Genomic DNA, 18,908 nt, shown 5'->3' on the forward strand with positions numbered 1-18,908 from the left:
CTGATACCATTGACGAAGGGCCACACCACCCTTACTCACTCACAATCAAGAAAGCAACAATATGGAGACCAAAAAAATGCTTCACAAGAAATTTTATTATACTTGAAGATCCTTACAACACCCACAAGATGATATCAAGCTTCTCCTTGAGCTTCTCCTTCCACAACTTCTACTTCTCAAGTTTCTACTCCTTGAGCTTCTACTCCTCAAGCTTCCCCCTTGAGCTTCCCCTTGAGCTTGATTACAAATGATAATAAGCCTTGCTTAAATAGGCACTTCTAACCCAAGACATTACAAACACAACCAATGTGGGATAAAAAGTAAATACAACTATCTTTAAATAAATATTAAATTCTCACCCAAATACAACTAAGCACCCAACAAATATTAAATACATGATTTATCCAAAACCTTCTAGAATTTCCACCTACACACCTCGATTAATGGAATGACAACTATTTTTCTTATTTTTTTATTTATGCCACCTACGCACCTTGAAAATAGAAATTCCTCCCTTTTTCTCTCTGCTTTTTTTTTTATTATTATTTCTCCTCTAATTTTCGTCACTTTCTCTCTCCTCCAATTTTTTTTTTTTTTTTCCCAATTTTTTTTTTTTTTTTTCCAATAATCTTCCAATGCAAGATGCTCCTGCATCAGACTCCCCCGGTAGATAGAAAAGTGTGTCCCACACTTGGACGCCAAAAAGAAAATCTACAACCATCTTCATCTTCACCAAAGGTTTCCACCTCAATAGGGACAACAAAACCACCATGCAAATCTTTCACACCAACATCTCAACCATCCAATCAACAAGCTCATGCACAAGAACTAGTAAACTCTCATTCACATCAACAACTAGTGCGTCCATACCAGCAATAACAAACTCCACATCAGAATCCACATGTACATTTCCATCAACACATGCCAAACTCTCAAAACCAACAACCTCATTGCTCACAACAAGATGCTCTGCAATACATAACTTACCTCCAACAACAACTGGATCATCCACGACCAAGTGCTCTGCAACATACAAGTCACCACCAACATCAACTAGATCATCCACAACCGAGTGCTCCACAATCTCCTCAACCAATTGATCATGAAAACCAACATCTGTCCCAACATCAGCAAGGTTAGGAAAATCCTCAGCAACAACCTCTATTTGCTCTACAGGTTTTGCATCAGGCTCCACGAACTGATCAACAAAACCATCCTCTTCCACCTCAACCTTGTGATGCCATCTTCTCTCACGAACCTCCTTAACTTGATCAGCCAATCTATCATCCAACCGAGAAATCATCTTAGAAAAATTCCTCTCCACTATATCATGGATTTTCGCAATCATCTTAGGGTCCAATCCTCTTGGAGCCATCTCCAAAGATCTTCATAAACCCTCTGCAACAAATCCTTCCTACGCTCCTTGTGACAACCTTGAACTGTTTGCAAGTCAGATCGCAACCTGCCACCTCGTACGAACAATTAGAAACCACATCACAAGTCTAGGACAACGGATTTGAAATCCACAAGCTCTGATAAACTTTGCCCAACCAAGGTCCTGGTACAAACTGCCTCACACTTCGGTGATCTACTTGTACACTCAGGATCTCCTGCTCTGATACCATTGATGAAGTATGGCTCTGATACGACTGATGAAGTATGGCTCTGATACCTTTGATGAAGTACTGCTCTGATACCACTTGATGAAGGTACGCTCTGATACCACTGACGAAGGGCCTACTCTGATACCACTAATGAAGGTACGCACTACCCTTACCAACTCATAACCAAAAATGCCACAAAATGGAGACAAGAAATGAAAAAATACTTCCCAAGAAATTTTATTATACTTGAAAATCTTTAGCAATTACAATAACATTTCTACAAGATCTCTCAAGATCCAATCCAAACCCAAGCTAGTCCAGCTCCACACTCTGGTAGAAACCTCTGAGATCTCAACTTGTGCTCGCAAGCCACCAAGCAACCTCCTTGTTTCTAAATTGCAGTCACTAGCTCTTCTCCAACTTTATCCAAGATCCAAGCGTAAACTGCCTCACATTCGGCGCTCTGTCTACACTCACAAGTCCATCACAATCTTGCTGTAAACTGCCTCACATTCGGCGCTCTATCCACAGACTCAAGAAAACTCACTCTTCACTTCCTCCTTCTCTTTCACACTTTCCAAGTTTGTATGAAAAAAACTTTCTTTGTAGTGGAACTAAAGAAGAGTAAAAGATCTCATAAATAAGTTGGTAACATAAGAAAGCATTGAATGTTAACCTGAAGCGTTGAGCGTTGATTCTCTACTTATTTAATCTCTCTTCCATCTTCTCCTTTATTGAACTATCACTGAATCCGCTGGTATTTTAAAATGTCCGCACTGCTAACTTATCAAGATTCAAAAAATGGAAATTTATTAAATAAAATCATCAATATTTATTGAAGAAGGCTTTTGTGTTCATTCCATAGAATTGATAGAGGAAACCTTCTTAAAATTTTAAACACAATAAAGATGGCAACCGTAGTATGGAAACAAACCTCAATGTTTAATTAACAGGCCATGCAATAATTGATTACATTTCAACACTTTCTTTCCTTATGATTCATGGTGTTGTGTGTTACATACTTCCTCTGAAATGTAAAGGACTATCAATTAGAATTTATGAAAAATATCTCATTGTATTTGAAGTTGGTTGTTGCTAAGAAAAATCATCGTGAAGGCAGGATCCAAATAAGGACTAAAATAGGTTAAGTTATAGGACGTTCTTAATTGTACTGGTTCTTATGGTGTTGTAACTATTTACATAAATATTAGAGGTTATGTTTATGTTTACTAAGAGTAGAGATAATATTTTACGATCTTGTGATTTTAAGATGTAAATCATATTAACTTGGAAAGGACCAGAGTCCAAAAAAAATCATCTCTTAACTCTGTATTTTCAATGGAATGATATGACATTTCTAATTTTAGTTGAAATAATTAGTGTCTCATCGAAAGGAGGAAGACTAGCGGTTAAGAAAGAAAGAGGTTTCAAGGATCACCCATGGAAACTCTGACTAGTTTTCCATTTTTATTGGAGGGAAATATTAAACAATGTAAATCAAAATCTGAGTCTAATTCTCCAGGAGTTCTTTGAAAATGTTTCCAGATAAAATAACAAAAGGTTTGGCATGCGTCCTTCAAAAGGTAAATAAATAAATTACGTTAGATAGTTTTCCTGATAAGCTTCCCTCTTCGACATAGAACTGTGTCATTAGAAATGAATGATTCCTAGTGAATTACATATACTTAAAGTTGATAAGGGGAGGGATGAATCTCACCATCTCCAAGTAGAGGATCAAATGCATTGTTCTTCAATCTTCTCAATCAAATTTTCTACCCTCTCTCGAAATGAAGCTTCCAGCTCAACAATTTAAAAATAAAAATAAAAATAGATATAATATTGAATCTTAGATCTCAAAAATTATTGAAAAAATATCCAAGTAACAATATTTAGAGATATCAAACTTAAAAAGTCTTTGTCTTTAATATTAATTTAAAAACTTAAAATATCATTAATATTCCTAAGAAACTATTACTCAAAAAAAATAAAAATGACATTCTACAGCAAAAAGAATTCAGTTGTTATGAATAGTATAAAGCAGAAAATAACAGTTTTATCCTTTTAACTTTATAATATGGATACAAAATAATGAAATTATTATATAATTAAATCTAAGAACATAATTTTAAAAAATACATAAATACTTTAGTAGTTTCCAAGCACTTTGTGATCTATCATCTTTTTGTTTCTTTCAGCTCTTTTTATGGTCATATAACCTGATTAGAAACATTGATTGAAACAATAGTACACATAATAAATAAATAAAAAGAAAAATGTTATATTATTGATAAATGAATACATAAATATATAAAGAAAAAATGACCCACTTGATACAGGGATGCAAGCGTTCGGAGAAGACTGTCCTCCTAGACATTTGGATGACGATCTCATATCCTTCGATTTACTAAATTTACATTTTCGGAAGCTTGATAAGTTAGTAGTGCGACCATTTTCAAATATCAGCAAATTCAGTGATAGTTCAATAAAGGGAGAGGATGGAAGAGAGATGAAATAAGTAGAGAATCAATGCTCAATGCTCTAGGTCAATGTTCAATGCTTTTTCAGGTTACCAACTTATTGATGAGATCTTTTGCTCATCTCTAGGTTCCACTACAAGGAAAATCTTTTTCTAAACCCAACCTATAGTTTCTACTTTGGTCAAAATTTGAAATTGATGGTAGTAAAATGTTCTATATATAAAGTCGATCTGGAAAGGACAAACTCAGAGTGCTAAATGTTTACACAGAGAATATGGTTACAAGTAATACCGATATCTTTATAAGAGACATGACAAAAGATGTCCTTACTTGGACCTTGTTGGTGCCTTATGATATGACAAAACCATCACTACTATAGTAAGAGGGTTCCTTGTTAGGGCTATAATATTTTGTCACTTCTGGAGACTTAATTTGTTAAGAGTATACAATTTGATCCCCTTGAATCTACTTTTCTCAAGGATTTTGTAACACTCTTCTAGGTGTGTCCTTGGTGAAGAGATTTACATAAAGACTATTAGGTGTACCTTTTTCAAGGATATATAACTACTACAGTGATTAGAAAGTAGTAGCCAATAATATTTATAATATCAACTTACTTTGATTGATCAGATCCATCTTTTACTCACCGATGTATAACCTTCTATGACTGATCTACAATTCCTCACAACTCTGATCTAATCATTGATCTCTAACCTTTTGATATACTCTATGCATTACACTATCATCAACTCTCCTTTTCTTCTTCAATACTTCTTTCAACAACAAAAGACACCACCTTTAAACTATTTTATATAGGTCCTTTTATAGTTTCCTTATGCATCTTCAACCTACGACCTAATCAAGGTTCAAGAACTTTCCATAATGTTACTATGATCAAAATAAAAAATAATCCATCATTTCATTCCTTCCCTATCCTCAATTTCATTGGTCTTTTCTACCTTGATATCATAAAAAAATTAATTCACATTCTTTAGTAAATCTTTGCAAATGTTTACCCTGAATTGTGTAAACCTTTTTTCTACTTGGTATTATCACGTCTCATTAGATTTTGTCCCAATTTTGAAATTGCATGTACCTTTTGTCTCACTCGGTAGAATCTTTGTTCTTTCCATTGTCATTTGGTGTTATCTCTACTTGATGACCTTTGTCTCCCTCAACGATGTCTTCTGCTTGGTGTATATAGAAACACTTGGTAAGTACTAAGGTTGGGTATAACCATAAAACTCATTCATCTCCTCCTTCATTTCTTCAGAAATATAGTGACTTAGTTACTATTCTAACTTTCACTTATTACTTTGACACTGAATGACAACATGATTATATATGGGAGTAACGTCACCGAGCTATTGATTTTGATGTTTATGAAGTTTAATTGGCACTGAAGTGTTTGAAAGCCCCACATGATAACTTGACATAACTGATTCACCTCTGACCTCTCAGTTATCTAACAGTAAGTGCCTTTCTTGAAAAGGTTGATCTGGTCGTCTTATAGGGATTGCATTGTTTGCACATATCCTTCTCATCTTTATGCGAATTTTGCAAGACTCTAACTCTTTTCTTTCTACTGAACTTGACCATATTCTCAAAATTGACATGACATAGCCTCTAATGCCACAACCACACATCTTAGAATTTTGCAAACAATCATGTATAATTAATTATAAGATCAAGCTAAAATAGATTTTCTTTTTGTCTGCTCTCTAGTGCCAACCAAATTTCCATCATCATCATAGATCTTGACTTTCATATTTTGAAATTCTAGCTTGTGACTTGTATTATTCAATTGAGCAACACTTAATAGATTATATTTGATTCCTTTCCCCCAATAGGAAAAATTGCATCCAATTTTTTTATTTAACATAAATGAACCTCTAAGACCTTTCATTGGATGTGGAACATCATTTCCTAGTTTAACAATTCCACCATTACATTCTTCAAGTTTATCAAACTTGCTAATGTCTCCAGTCATGCGATGTCAATATCCACTATCAATGATCCATGTATAATTCCTACTAACATGTGAAATAAGAGATTTATCATCCTCACACCTTTCCTCGTCAGGGTCTTCTTTAGTAGAAACATACACCACTTCTACTCCATATTTCTTTTTGTTCCATTCAATTAGTGATGGAGGTTGTGTCCTTTAGTATGGTTCTTTCCATGTCGTGCCAGATGTTGAAGGAGGTTGGTTGTATTTCTTTGGAGAGCCTCTTCAGGTTTTGGGGACTTGGCCTTTGGTGGTTTCTGGTTGCTCTTGCAGATGTTTGATCCCTCTAGAAGAATACTCTGACAATTCCCTAAAGTCATTTGTTGGCTTGTATGCTATCCATCTGAGCTACTTTCCTTGTGTAGTGGAGCTTTTCCCTCTTACAGTTGGGAGATGTCCTATTTTTATGACTATTTCTTGGCTATTGATTCTTTGGAGGTATGTTGGTTCTAGAGCTCTAGTGGTTTGGCGGTTAGATGAATGTTGGGCAAGGAAGTCTGGTAGAGGTGGAGAACATGTTCTCTATTTTGAGGCGATAGAGCTATTTTAGTTTTGTCTCTGTATGCTTTCATTTTTAGAGCATGTCTCCCTCTTGGTTTGGTCTCTTTATGATCTATTATTGAATGACGACTTTTTATTTATTTAAATGGGTATTTTTGTTGCTGGTTTCTTTATAGTGGTACTAGAGCGAGGCATGCTATCAATTTTTATGGGCACTTTCTAGTTAGTTTTTGTTATTGGTTGAGAAGTCATCGGGGGGTCCTTCTAAAAACCCCACAAGGTGTTCGATTCCTTTCAAAACCTTAGGGATCGACACTGAGAGCTTGTTTCCTTTGTTAAGCTTATGTTTTCTATTCTTTTGTAAGGAATTTAGTGTTTTTTTATAGGTTTCAGTGGCCGACCAATCCCTAGTTTCCAAATCAATTCTATTTAATGATAATAATGTAGTTTTCTTCAAATAATTTTTTGACTAAACCGAGAGACAAATAATATAAACCCTAAAATGAGGCTTTCATATTCATATATGATTTATTTAATATTATTATTTGAAGTTTTTAAAATAATAATCATTAAAAACATAGTTTTTTCAAAAATGATTTTCTAGTCCAAGGGGTTTAGCTTAGTTGGTCGAGGCAAGGAGCTCTCATTGTTGACACCCTGGTTCAAATCCAAGATGGACATCTTTGTGTAATTCTATGTTGTGACTCTTGGTCTTCTATTGGTTGTATTTGTCTCATTTGTAAAAGGTAGATTCTAAGTTGTGACTCTTGGTCCTCCAATTGTTGTTTCTAGTGTGGTTACTTGAGAGGAGCTTGAATAAGTTGTAATCTTTTCCTCTTAAGGAGCACCTGATATGTAAATGGTCTTAATATAAAAAATATTTTTTCTTGAAAAATATAATTAAAATAATTAACACTAGAACTTATATATTTTTAAAATTAGATTTTTCTAAATATTTAGTCTTAAATTGTAACTTATGTATTTACCTGATTATAACTAATCAATGAGAGATCCATTAGGATGCATCGTAGATCATGTTTTGATAGTTTATATGGGTGTATCTTGAAAAATTGTTTGAGAAAGTTTCACATCTCTAGTATGATGGGGACAATAACTTTTGCATTGGTTACCTCCAAAAGTAAAGAAACCATTCCCCGCTCCCCTCGTACTGTCAGACCTATTTTCTAGTTATTCCCATTTCCATTGTTATCTTTATTCATATTTTGATTCTAAGTGTTATTGATATTCCTCGGTGCATTATTGTGAAACTTCCTCTTGAATCCTTGAGTACTATGGTTTCTCTCTGAAGTTGTGATTGCATTTACCATTTTTAGTTTCTCCTCCTAAAGCAGTATCTTTTGATGTGCGAATTCCATGGTTTCTAGTTCATGCATTTTGATTACAGATCCAATCTTGAGATGTAATCCCAATACAACCTTATATTTGTTCTAAAATGCTCATCCTACAGATACTAAGGAACATATTTCACCAAATGACAAAATTGCTCTTGGTATTTGGTCACTACCATGACCCCTTGTACATCAAGTTTTGAAACTCAGCTACGTTAGTGTCATAAAATAATAGAGGCAATGATCGCTTCATGGAAAGAGATAAAAATTTATTCCCAGGACATTTTTCCTGCTCACAACTTCCTCTCAGCCATTAATTGTTCCACCATGTGTTTGATTCACCAATTGACTGAAATGCAACCCATAAAGCCCTAGACTGTTCTGAAAGGTGATGAACATGAAAGTACTTTTCCATGGAGATGATTAATTTCTCAGCATCATCCTTACCATCAAAAGTGCATATTATGACCTTTTTAAGGTCCTTGCTCAACTCCTCTTCTATCTTCTCATTATTCAAGGGTCCAAAATTATTCTCCTCATCAAATTTTTCATTTAAACTGTTCCTCAATTCTCCTATCTATTAGAGTAATTATTTTGTTTCACTTATTAATTAGATCATCTTGATTTAGTTAATTAGGTGGTTTATTACTCTAGTTCTTAAGCTTGCTTTTAGGTACATATAATTAATATTTTATATTAATTATAATACGCAAACCTAGTTAGGGTTTCGTGATTCCTTTTATAAGGATTCACCTCTTTGTATTTTTTCATTCACTTATTGGATCATAATAAAGATTGCTCTTTGTATGTTCATAAGATGTGTCTGGCCTTTTGACCTCCATGATTTTTTTCTTTCTTCTGTTCTTTGCTTCATCCATGTGATAGGGTTATGCATGCAAGTGTTCTTGGGAGATTAGTTTTTCACCTAATCTAACATGGTATTAGAGCCATCTTGCTGCTCGTTGTTCACATTTTGTTGAAGTGTTTCAGAAGCAGGAGTTTTTCAAAGGTTTCAGAAGCTTTTAATGTGGATTTAGGGGACCTTTGTTTTTGTTCACCTTGGGCTCAAACAAACATCACCGTTGCGCTCAGAGTGCCCAAAAACCCTAGAATCCATATAAAATTTGTCCAATTTGGACAACGTTTATCTGGGAGGCAATTTTTTTTTGCCGAATAGGGTCATACGACCCTTGGCACGTAGATCAAAGTGGAACACTAGAAAAAAAATTGCAAAGAAATAGAAACAAGATTTTAAATCTTGCGATGGTTTACTAATTGTAGCAGAACTGCTAGCGGTTATCGCCCAGCATTTTCGCCAGCAGTGCCTCTTGACCACTTCCACCTCCAGCACCTCGGCTGCCCACATCCGCTCTGCCTCTGGTCCATGGGTGGCACATTTTTTTCGATATTTTTTATTATTATTTTTTAAAAAATAAAAATTTTCATGCATTTTCAGACGCCTTGTCGGTTTTTCTTTCGTAACTTGAGCATACAGGCGGCGGAAAGCTGGTTCTGAGATGGAGATGTTGGTACAATTTTTTTTGGGTTTTGATGTAGTTTGGTTGCCTATTTTGGTAGTCAAAGAAAAATGTTTTGTTTTGCACTCCAAGAGGCGTATCTTGAGCATCCAGTCTCTTTTTTGGGCTCGCCAGACATTGTTGGAAAGCTAGTTCTATGAGTTATTTAGTTGCAGAGGTCTTTTATCTAGATTCTACTCCAAGTTCTTTCTCCTCCAAGTTTTTCACTTTTGCATGCTTGCAGATTACTTGGATTTTACAGGTGCTAGGATCTCTTCTTCTGTTCTTTTGGCTCACTCTTCTTTCTGACTTCTGAGCATTGTATAACCAAATTTCCATCATCATCATAGATCTTGACTTTCATATTTTGAAATTCTAGCTTCTGACTTGTATTATTCAATTGAGCAACACTCAATAGATTATATTTGATTCCTTTCCCCCAATAGGAAAAATTGCATCCGATTTTTTTATTTAACATAGATGAACCTCTAAGACCTTTCATTGGATGTGGAACATCATTTCCTAGTTTAACAATTCCACCATTACATTCTTCAAGTTTATCAAACTTACTAATGTCTCCAGTCATGCGATGTCAATATCCACTATCAATGATCCATGTATAATTACTACTAACATGTGAAATAAGAGATTTATCATCCTCACACCTTTCCTCATTAGGGTCTTCTTTATTAGAAACATACACCACTTCTACTCCATATTTCTTTTTGTTCCATTCCATTAGTGATGGAGGTTGTGTCCTTTAGTATGGCTCTTTCCATGTCATGCCAAATGTTGGAGGGGGTTGGTTGTATTTCTTTGGAGAGCCTCTTCAGGTTTTGGGGACTTGGCCTTTGGTGGTTTCTGGTTGCTCTTGCAGATGTTTGATCCCTCTAGGAGAATACTCTAGCAGTTCCCTAAGGTCATTTGTTGGCTTGTATTCTATCCATCTGAGCTACTTTCCTTGTGTATTGGAGCTTTTCCCTCTTACAGTTGGGAGATGTCCTATTTTTATGACTACTTCTTGGCTGTTGATTCTCTAGAGGTGTCTTGGTTCTAGAGCTCTAGTGGTTTGGCGGTTAGATGAATGTTGGGCAAGGAAGTCTGGCGGAGGTGGAGAACATGTTCTTTAGTTTGAGGCCATAGAGCTATTTTAGTTTTGTGTCTGTATGCTTTCATTTTAGAGCATGTCCCCCTCTTGGTTTGGTCTCTTTTCGATCTGTTATTGAATGATGACTTTTTATTTATTTAAATGGGTATTGTTGTTGCTGGTTTCTTTATAGTGGTACTAGAGTGAGGCATGCTATCAATTTTTATGGGCACTTTCTAGTTAGTTTTTGTTATTAGTTGAGAAGTCATCGGGGGGTCCTTCTAAAAACCCCACAAGGTGTTTGGTTCCTTTCAAAACTTTAGGGATTGACTAATTTATAGTTTAATACATTCTTAATAACTATTAGTGTTTCTCTATTCAAACAATAATTAAAAGAATGTTTATTCCAACATTTTGAAAAAACCAGATTCTATTAATAATAATAAGTCACGCTATGAAAGATAACTTACAACTAATGGTGCCTTGTCATTATCTACTCTTTTATGCTAATAATAACATAGTGACAACTTGAAAAATAAATAAACATGTAAGCTAATTTACCAATTTGTATAGATAAAACATAAGAACACTATTTTTGAGTCAAATAAAGTAGTTTAGGACTTTCCCTTCCCCAAAAAGAATTTAGTCAGTCTCTAAAAGTGGCTTGGTGACCCCATTCCATCTAAGAAAATGCGGCATCATCAAGTACGAAAAATGTAGAAGAAGATTCATGGAACCCTAGTTGACTATTCAACAATCCATTCTATTTAACCATAATCATAGATTAACAATTAGTTAACCATTAAAGAATTATAATTTACATGACATTATCTAAGGATGCTGACCTACATGTCATACATCCAGTGCATGATTCAATAATTACATTCAAATTTCATTATGGATATATTATTAATCTTTACATAAATACATCCAAATGATCATCATAAGATGATTAAATATATTACAACATATGACTGTTTTAAACAATTTGCTTTAGATATGATTCCATCGGCAAGTCCCTATCTCCTCACTCATTGAAAGTCATTCATCTACTATCTGAGATTGGAGAATGGCCCACGCACTTTTACCGTGCCAAACACAAAATGTCTAACTCTCTAAGGGTGCCTCCTGACATGAAGAAATCCTTGACCCTAGCACGAGGAGCCAAGGAACTTGGAACAAGAGGATCCAATAGATCTAGTGCAACTATTTAACGTACTACTTTCCATATATATCTAAGCATTATAATCATTGAATGTGGTAGGGAAAAAACCTGAAAGTGTATCTCAACATATGCAATTTTAAATAAAATGTCTTTGGCCAAAACACATTAACCTAGAATTTTATGATAGAAAGAAGTAAAACAAACTATATCCATTTCAAATCAGATATCTAGTAGATAGAAAGAAAGAAAGTAGATTGTATCCATTTCCATCCTTCCAAATTAGCCACATTACACCATCCCATAAGAAAGTCTAAATGATTTCAATCAAATGAGAAATCATCATCTGGTACTAATTTCATAATAACCAACAATTTTATCATGGATATATATATATATCTAACTTCTTATTATGAAATAAAATAAAATCACAGGACCACAACCATGTACCCCTCATCTGAAAATATTCACATTGCATGAAAGCATGTAGAAGTACTACTCAATTTTAGTCTTTCTTTACAATGTGCAAAAGTTTCACATAATCAAAAATTAATACACACATCTTCCAACATACAATAATCCTTTATTTATATACATTAGAGCCTCTCAATACAATAATGTACCATTATGATGATCTTTTAACCTAGCCTGTATATATATATATATATATATATAACTTCTTATTATCAAATAAAATAAAATCATAGGACCACAACCATGTACCCCTCATCTGAAAATATTCACATTGCGTGAAAGCATGTAGAAGTACTACTCAATTTTAGTTTTTCTTTACAATGTGCAAAAGTTTCACATAATAAAAAATTAATACACACATCTTCCAACATACAATAATCCTTTATTTATATACATTAGAGCCTCTCAATATAATAATGTACCATTATGATGATCTTTTAACCTAGCCTATAAAATGTACAGAAAAATTTCTCAATTTCCACAAAGAACTAAATACACTAACAACTAGAAGATGAGCATTTAAAATAGAAGAGTTTAACACATAATGCTTGTAAACATATTTTTCTGGATATGTAAATAGAAAATTCATACATAATGCTAATATTCATGACCTTGTGCTAACTCAGTCCAAGGCATTCTCAATCACATAATTTTAATCCAAACGGAATTTAACAAGGGATCACAAGATATTAAACTAGTAAGCACCTTTAGATGGAGAAATTGAGGACCCCCCCGAAGTATGACTCCAGCTCAGATTCCTCCGATAGTGAGGAGAAACATGCTAAAAAGAAAAGACTTCACCAAGATATTAAACACACCCCGAGCTCAATCAGCCCATCCCGTGTCTGTGATACCCTGGAAGCTACCTCGACTCATAGCGGGGGGCAAGACATCACCTCTCATAGGAAGGAAACTCCCAAGGGAATTGGGAAGAAAGGTAAACATAGCCACACTAAGATGTTGGTGGAGAGACTTGAGAAGGACATGAGGGACCTGGCAGATAACCATACTGCTATCTACCACATATTTGAAACTCTGGCTAGTTCTCGACCAAGGAAATGCACTCTGCGGCCACAACCCTCTACTTCCTAGACACTAACAAAGAGGAAAAGGACCTAAGAAAGACAACTGATACAACCCGTTCCATCTATGGATTCCTAGTGGAGGACTTGCTAAAAACCATCGTAGAAAAATAAATGAAAGTGGAGGAGGAGGACACAACAAGGGAAGCACTTGATGAGCAGAAGAATGAGAACCAAGAGAAGGAAGAGGGAATCTAGCCCAGGTTCTGTTGTGTTTTTTTACTATTTTTATGATTATGTTTTGAAACTGTACACTCCATGGGGTTTTAGGAATATTCCGATTACTTGGACCAATAGTAGTGTTTTTTTCAAATGTTGCTTGTTTATTATCTAGTTTACTATGCATAGTAGTTTAAGGACTGTGGCTGATGACGATTCGGCTCTGAACATATTATGGTTTTTGATGGCTAAAGTTGGTATAGGTTAGATAACTGAGAGATAACCTCCAATTGAATTCTTAGCATTCTGTTCTTTGTGGCCAGGCCCTCATTTTTTTGGCTGCTATCAACTACTTCAAAAATAAGGGATCACAAGATCATAAGACCATAGCCGTACTCTTATTAAACATAAACATAACCTCTAATATTTACTAAAACATTTAAAGCAACATAAGAACTAGTACAATTAAGAACATCCTATAACTTAACCTATTTTAATCTTAATTTTGATCCTGCCTTCACATGACTCGGTGCCAAATTTAGCAATAATCTCAACTAAGAGACACATTTCCAAAATCCAACAACTACACTTCTCATTGTTCTTGTACAATTTTCAGTTTAAAATCTAAACAACAACTGATTTTTTCATGATACAATGATTTTTCTCAACGTCAACTAGCTTCAAATATAATGCGCCATTTTTCATGAATTATAACTGGCAATCCTTTACATTTTAGAGGAAATATGTAATACACAACACCATGATTCGCAAGGAAAGACAATGTGGAAATGTAAACAATTATTGCATGGTCCTTTAATTAAACATCGAGGTTTGTTTTCATACTACAGTTACCATCTTTAGTATGTTTAAAATTTTAAGACGGTTTCCTCTATCAATTATATGGAATGAACAGAAGATCCTCCTTAAATAAAGATTGATGATTTTATTTACTATCGTGATGACCTTGTAACATTATAACAAATCCAAATTGTAAGAAAAAAATTCAAAACTCCACCTAATTGTATGTATCTATAACTAAATTTGAATCTGGGTGCCTTATTGGTTCCAGTGAACGACTCTTAAATTGGTGCACATCTATGATTTTTAGAAAGTCTAATTCTACTCTAATGCACAAGCTTAAAATTTTGGATATGAGGTGAGGCGTGGTATTTTCCAGTTATTGATAAATTATATAGCACAGTCTTAACCATGTTGAAAGTTCATCGTTGGCCATTCTACTCAAGATGCTAACATAACTACTCCTTATCAAGGCACGATATGTGGCTTCTTTGCCCAAAATTTGTACCCAAACCCAATTAGTGATAAATTAATTGAACGTCTTTCATTGAGTAAAATGAAAAAATACATAGATCACCAACTCTATTATTCTATACAATATTAAGATGTAGATACAAGTTGAGGGACTAAAGTTTTTTTATGTTAAGTATATACTTAACATTTGCATCATTTTAATGGTATACTAAGGGAGAGGGATTAACAACTCATAGTTTACTTTTGTTTACTTTTTTGCATATCAACACATAAACATAGGGTAAAAGCACAAACCCGTGTCACCCTTTTGTAAAGGAAAAGGCTAACAAAAGTATGACTATTCACCTTTAATGACATAAGCATGGTATTATCATTCAAAATTTGAAAATGAAGTGAACTAATTAAATGTGTAGAAATGGATGAAGTTTAGGATTATAATTTTTTATAATTATTTGCAATAAGAATTGACATTTTAGGTGTTGAAAAATGATGAAAATTAGGGGTCTAGTTCCCCCCAAAAAACTATATGGAAATAAACTTATTTCCCTTTGATCTCAGACTATGTTATAGATAACATATTTAGCTAGAACAATCAAAAATAAAATTAGCTTTAGACCTATATTTTCTCTTTTATAATGATTCAAATTTCAACTCACCTAAAATCGATAGCCTCCATCTCCCACCATGTTTTTCAAAACAAATCTATTCTAACTTGAAGAAAAATTATACATTCTAGAAGAGGAATTTCTCTCCTCTAGAACCTCATATGATTTTCAATTTTTTAATATGATTTAATATTTTTTCTTTGTCAAAATTGGCATATTTTTTAGTGTTAAAATGCGTGCTTGTAGAATTTTTAATTACAATATGCTATATCTAATTAAAATAAGTTAAAAACTCTATATGAGAATATCCTTGACTTTGAGTTCTATAAAATGGTGTTCTATAGGTTATTAAAAAAAATTCATAAAAAATAGTAAGAGTTATTGAAACATCAGTTTTCTAAAATACTTTTATTTCTGTACTAATTGGATACAAACTAGTATAAAACATGCATTTCCAATTGGAAAAGCATGAAACCATTTATAGCTTAGCAAAAATGAATCTATCTAGATCATATGTTTGAACAAAATTGATTTTTAGGGAAAAATACTCAAATTCGATCATTCTGATATCTCAGCTTGAAAGGTGACACAATTTTGTACTTTTGCCCCATAATCACCTATAAATTAATTATTTAATTCTTTGATAAGTAGGAGATGATTTCCACAGCTACTCAAATTGTGATGTGAATATCAGGATTTAACTGTGTGATTTTTGAGTCAAACTCGATGACCCATGTTTCATGAGTAGTGATTCAACATGAATCCATCTCTCATGAGAATAAATGGAACACTTAGCACTCATTGGATCTAGGTGATGCTCACAGGGGTGAAGCACCGGGACTTCCCGGGAGGTCACCCATCCCAGTACTACTCCAGCCTGAGCGCGCTTAACTACGGAATTTCCTCCACAGTTAAACCCAAAGCTTGCAACCCCATTTGCAAAACCTTCACCAAGTGTTGTGCCTTATGAACCATTCATTAGAAAGCCCCTTAAGCTCATCAATTGATAAGTAGGAGATGATTTCCACAGCTAGTGGATTCAACATGAATCCATCTCTCATGAGCTTAAGGGGCTTTCTAATGAATGGTTCATAAGGCACAACACTTGGTGAAGGTTTTGCAAATGGGGTTGCAAGCTTTGGGTTTAACTGTGGAGGAAATTCCGTAGTTAAGCGCGCTCAGGCTGGAGTAGTACTGGGATGAGTGACCTCCCGGGAAGTCCCGGTGCTTCACCCCTGTGAGCATCACCTAGATCCAATGAGTGCTAAGTGTTCCATTTATTCTCATGAGAGATGGATTCATGTTGAATCACTACTCATGAAACATGGGTCATCGAGTTTGACTCAAAAATCACACAGTTAAATCCTGATATTCACATCACAATTTGACTAGCTGTGGAAATCATCTCCTACTTATCAATTGATGAGCTTAAGGGGCTTTCTAATGAATGGTTCATAAGGCACAACACTTGGTGAAGGTTTTGCAAATGGGGTTGCAAGCTTTGGGTTTAACTGTGGAGGAAATTCCGTAGTTAAGCGCGCTCAGGCTGGAGTAGTACTGGGATGGGTGACCTCCCGGGAAGTCCCGGTGCTTCACCCCTGTGAGCATCACCTAGATCCAATGAGTGCTAAGTGTTCCATTTATTCTCATGAGAGATGGATTCATGTTGAATCACTACTCATGAAACATGGGTCATCGAGTTTGACTCAAAAATCACACAGTTAAATCCTGATATTCACATCACTATTTAATTCTTGATAGGTGACCATTTGTAGGGTACATTTCATGGCAGCATAAAAAATATCAAATGGCAGGACTAGTTCAAGGTTCACATGTGGTAAAATGCCCAGTTCCTGCTTGGGATGTGGTAATATGTGCCTTCTCGGATCACTGATTGTAAATAGTTATCGATAGTGGAAATTATTAAATTATTGCAAAATTTCATAGATTTTTTCTTGAAGCTAGTGTAAATTAAAACTGCTATCAAATTCAACTTAAGTTTGTTTCAAAAATAACTAAACTGGTGACAATGAAATTGAGCAATTAGGAATAGGGTAAAAAATATTATTCATATAACATCTAGGAAATTATAAAATCATTGCAAAAAATAGATTGGTGCATGAAGCTACTGTAGATTAAAAATACTATCAAATGCAAGTTAGATTTGTTTCAAAATGAAATAAACCTGTGACAATGAAAATGAGAAATCAGGAATAGGGTAAAAAATATTATTTCATATATCTTCTATCGTGCATAGCTTAAAATTTGTAAGATACAATGCTTTCAAAAAAAAAAAAAAAAAAATAATGTTTTTTAATGGATCATGTAAAATTGACAAAGTATCACATTTAATATATCTATCTAATTTCTTGTGGCTGCAATTAGTATTAGCATTTGTAAATGAAAAAAATCAAATTCCCTGTTTACCTACAAAATTAGTAAGATTGAAACTAGTGAGGTTTTTATATGTGAATGAAAGTGTACTCAAGCAAGGTATAATAATTTAAAACAAAATGAAACTATAAAAAGAAGCCACGATACAGAACTCTCCAAAGTCTATCGGATAAGGATGATAGAATTAAATCAGTTTTATATTCAATTTTTGTCTTCTTCTAAATATGAAGAATATACATTAGTTGTAGAAGCGTTCATCTTTTCCAATGATATTTGGTGATTGATCAATAAAAATTTGAAGATTATAAAGATATTTTTAACTGATCTAGGTGTGAAAAATCAACTATTGCAGTCACTGATTATTAATCTCCTATCGTAAACGATTATTAAACTACTGAAAACAAATTTCTAGCTAATATTGAAAAATAACACAACTGCAATTTCACTTATAATACGAAAAGAAATGAACAACACAATGAACACAATATTTTCGAACAAATTGTCCCTGGAAAAACCCCTAAGGGAAAACCAATTCTACAGATGAGGAATTATATTAAACTTTAGCAAATCAAGAGATACAAAATTCCTTACCTCTCACTGGCAGAACTCTGAAAACCTCCTAATTTCTCTCGCTGATATTCCTCACTGCTATCCCCACGTTAACATTGTGCCCTTGCTAACACTGCAAGACAATTTGCTATCACTGCAAAATGCTTCTCCCAAAACTTGTATCTCCAAATGACCCAATGACCCCTTTTTATACTACCCTATTGGAAAAACCAACGACCAAGATTGAATCAAACTAATGGCTGAGATTAAGACAACTCGATAGCCAATAATTGAATTGGTTGCAAGGTGTCCAAAAAAATCACTAAAATTAGTAAATAATTATCCTTCCAATAACCATTTACTAATTCTTGGAAAGTGGACAAATAGCTGCCCAAACTACCCATAACTAATGCTGCTATACATAGATAAGGACAAACAGCTATCCAAGCTACCCATAAATACTACTACTATTTCCGGGTTAGAAATATCAGTTGTCCAACTAACAATAATTAACACTCCCTCTTAGCGAGGAAGTTGTTCTATAGGACACCTAACTTATCTCTGAAGAAGATAAATTTTGCCTTCCCTAATGCCTTAGTCAGAATGTCTGCTACCTGCTCCTTTGTAGGTATGTACTATAGCTGAACAACTCCCCTTTGTACACAATC

Source organism: Cupressus sempervirens, chromosome 3, assembly GCF_028749045.1.
Source record: "Cupressus sempervirens isolate cs-2001-9-10 chromosome 3, ASM2874904v1, whole genome shotgun sequence".
Lineage (NCBI taxonomy): Eukaryota > Viridiplantae > Streptophyta > Pinopsida > Cupressales > Cupressaceae > Cupressus > Cupressus sempervirens.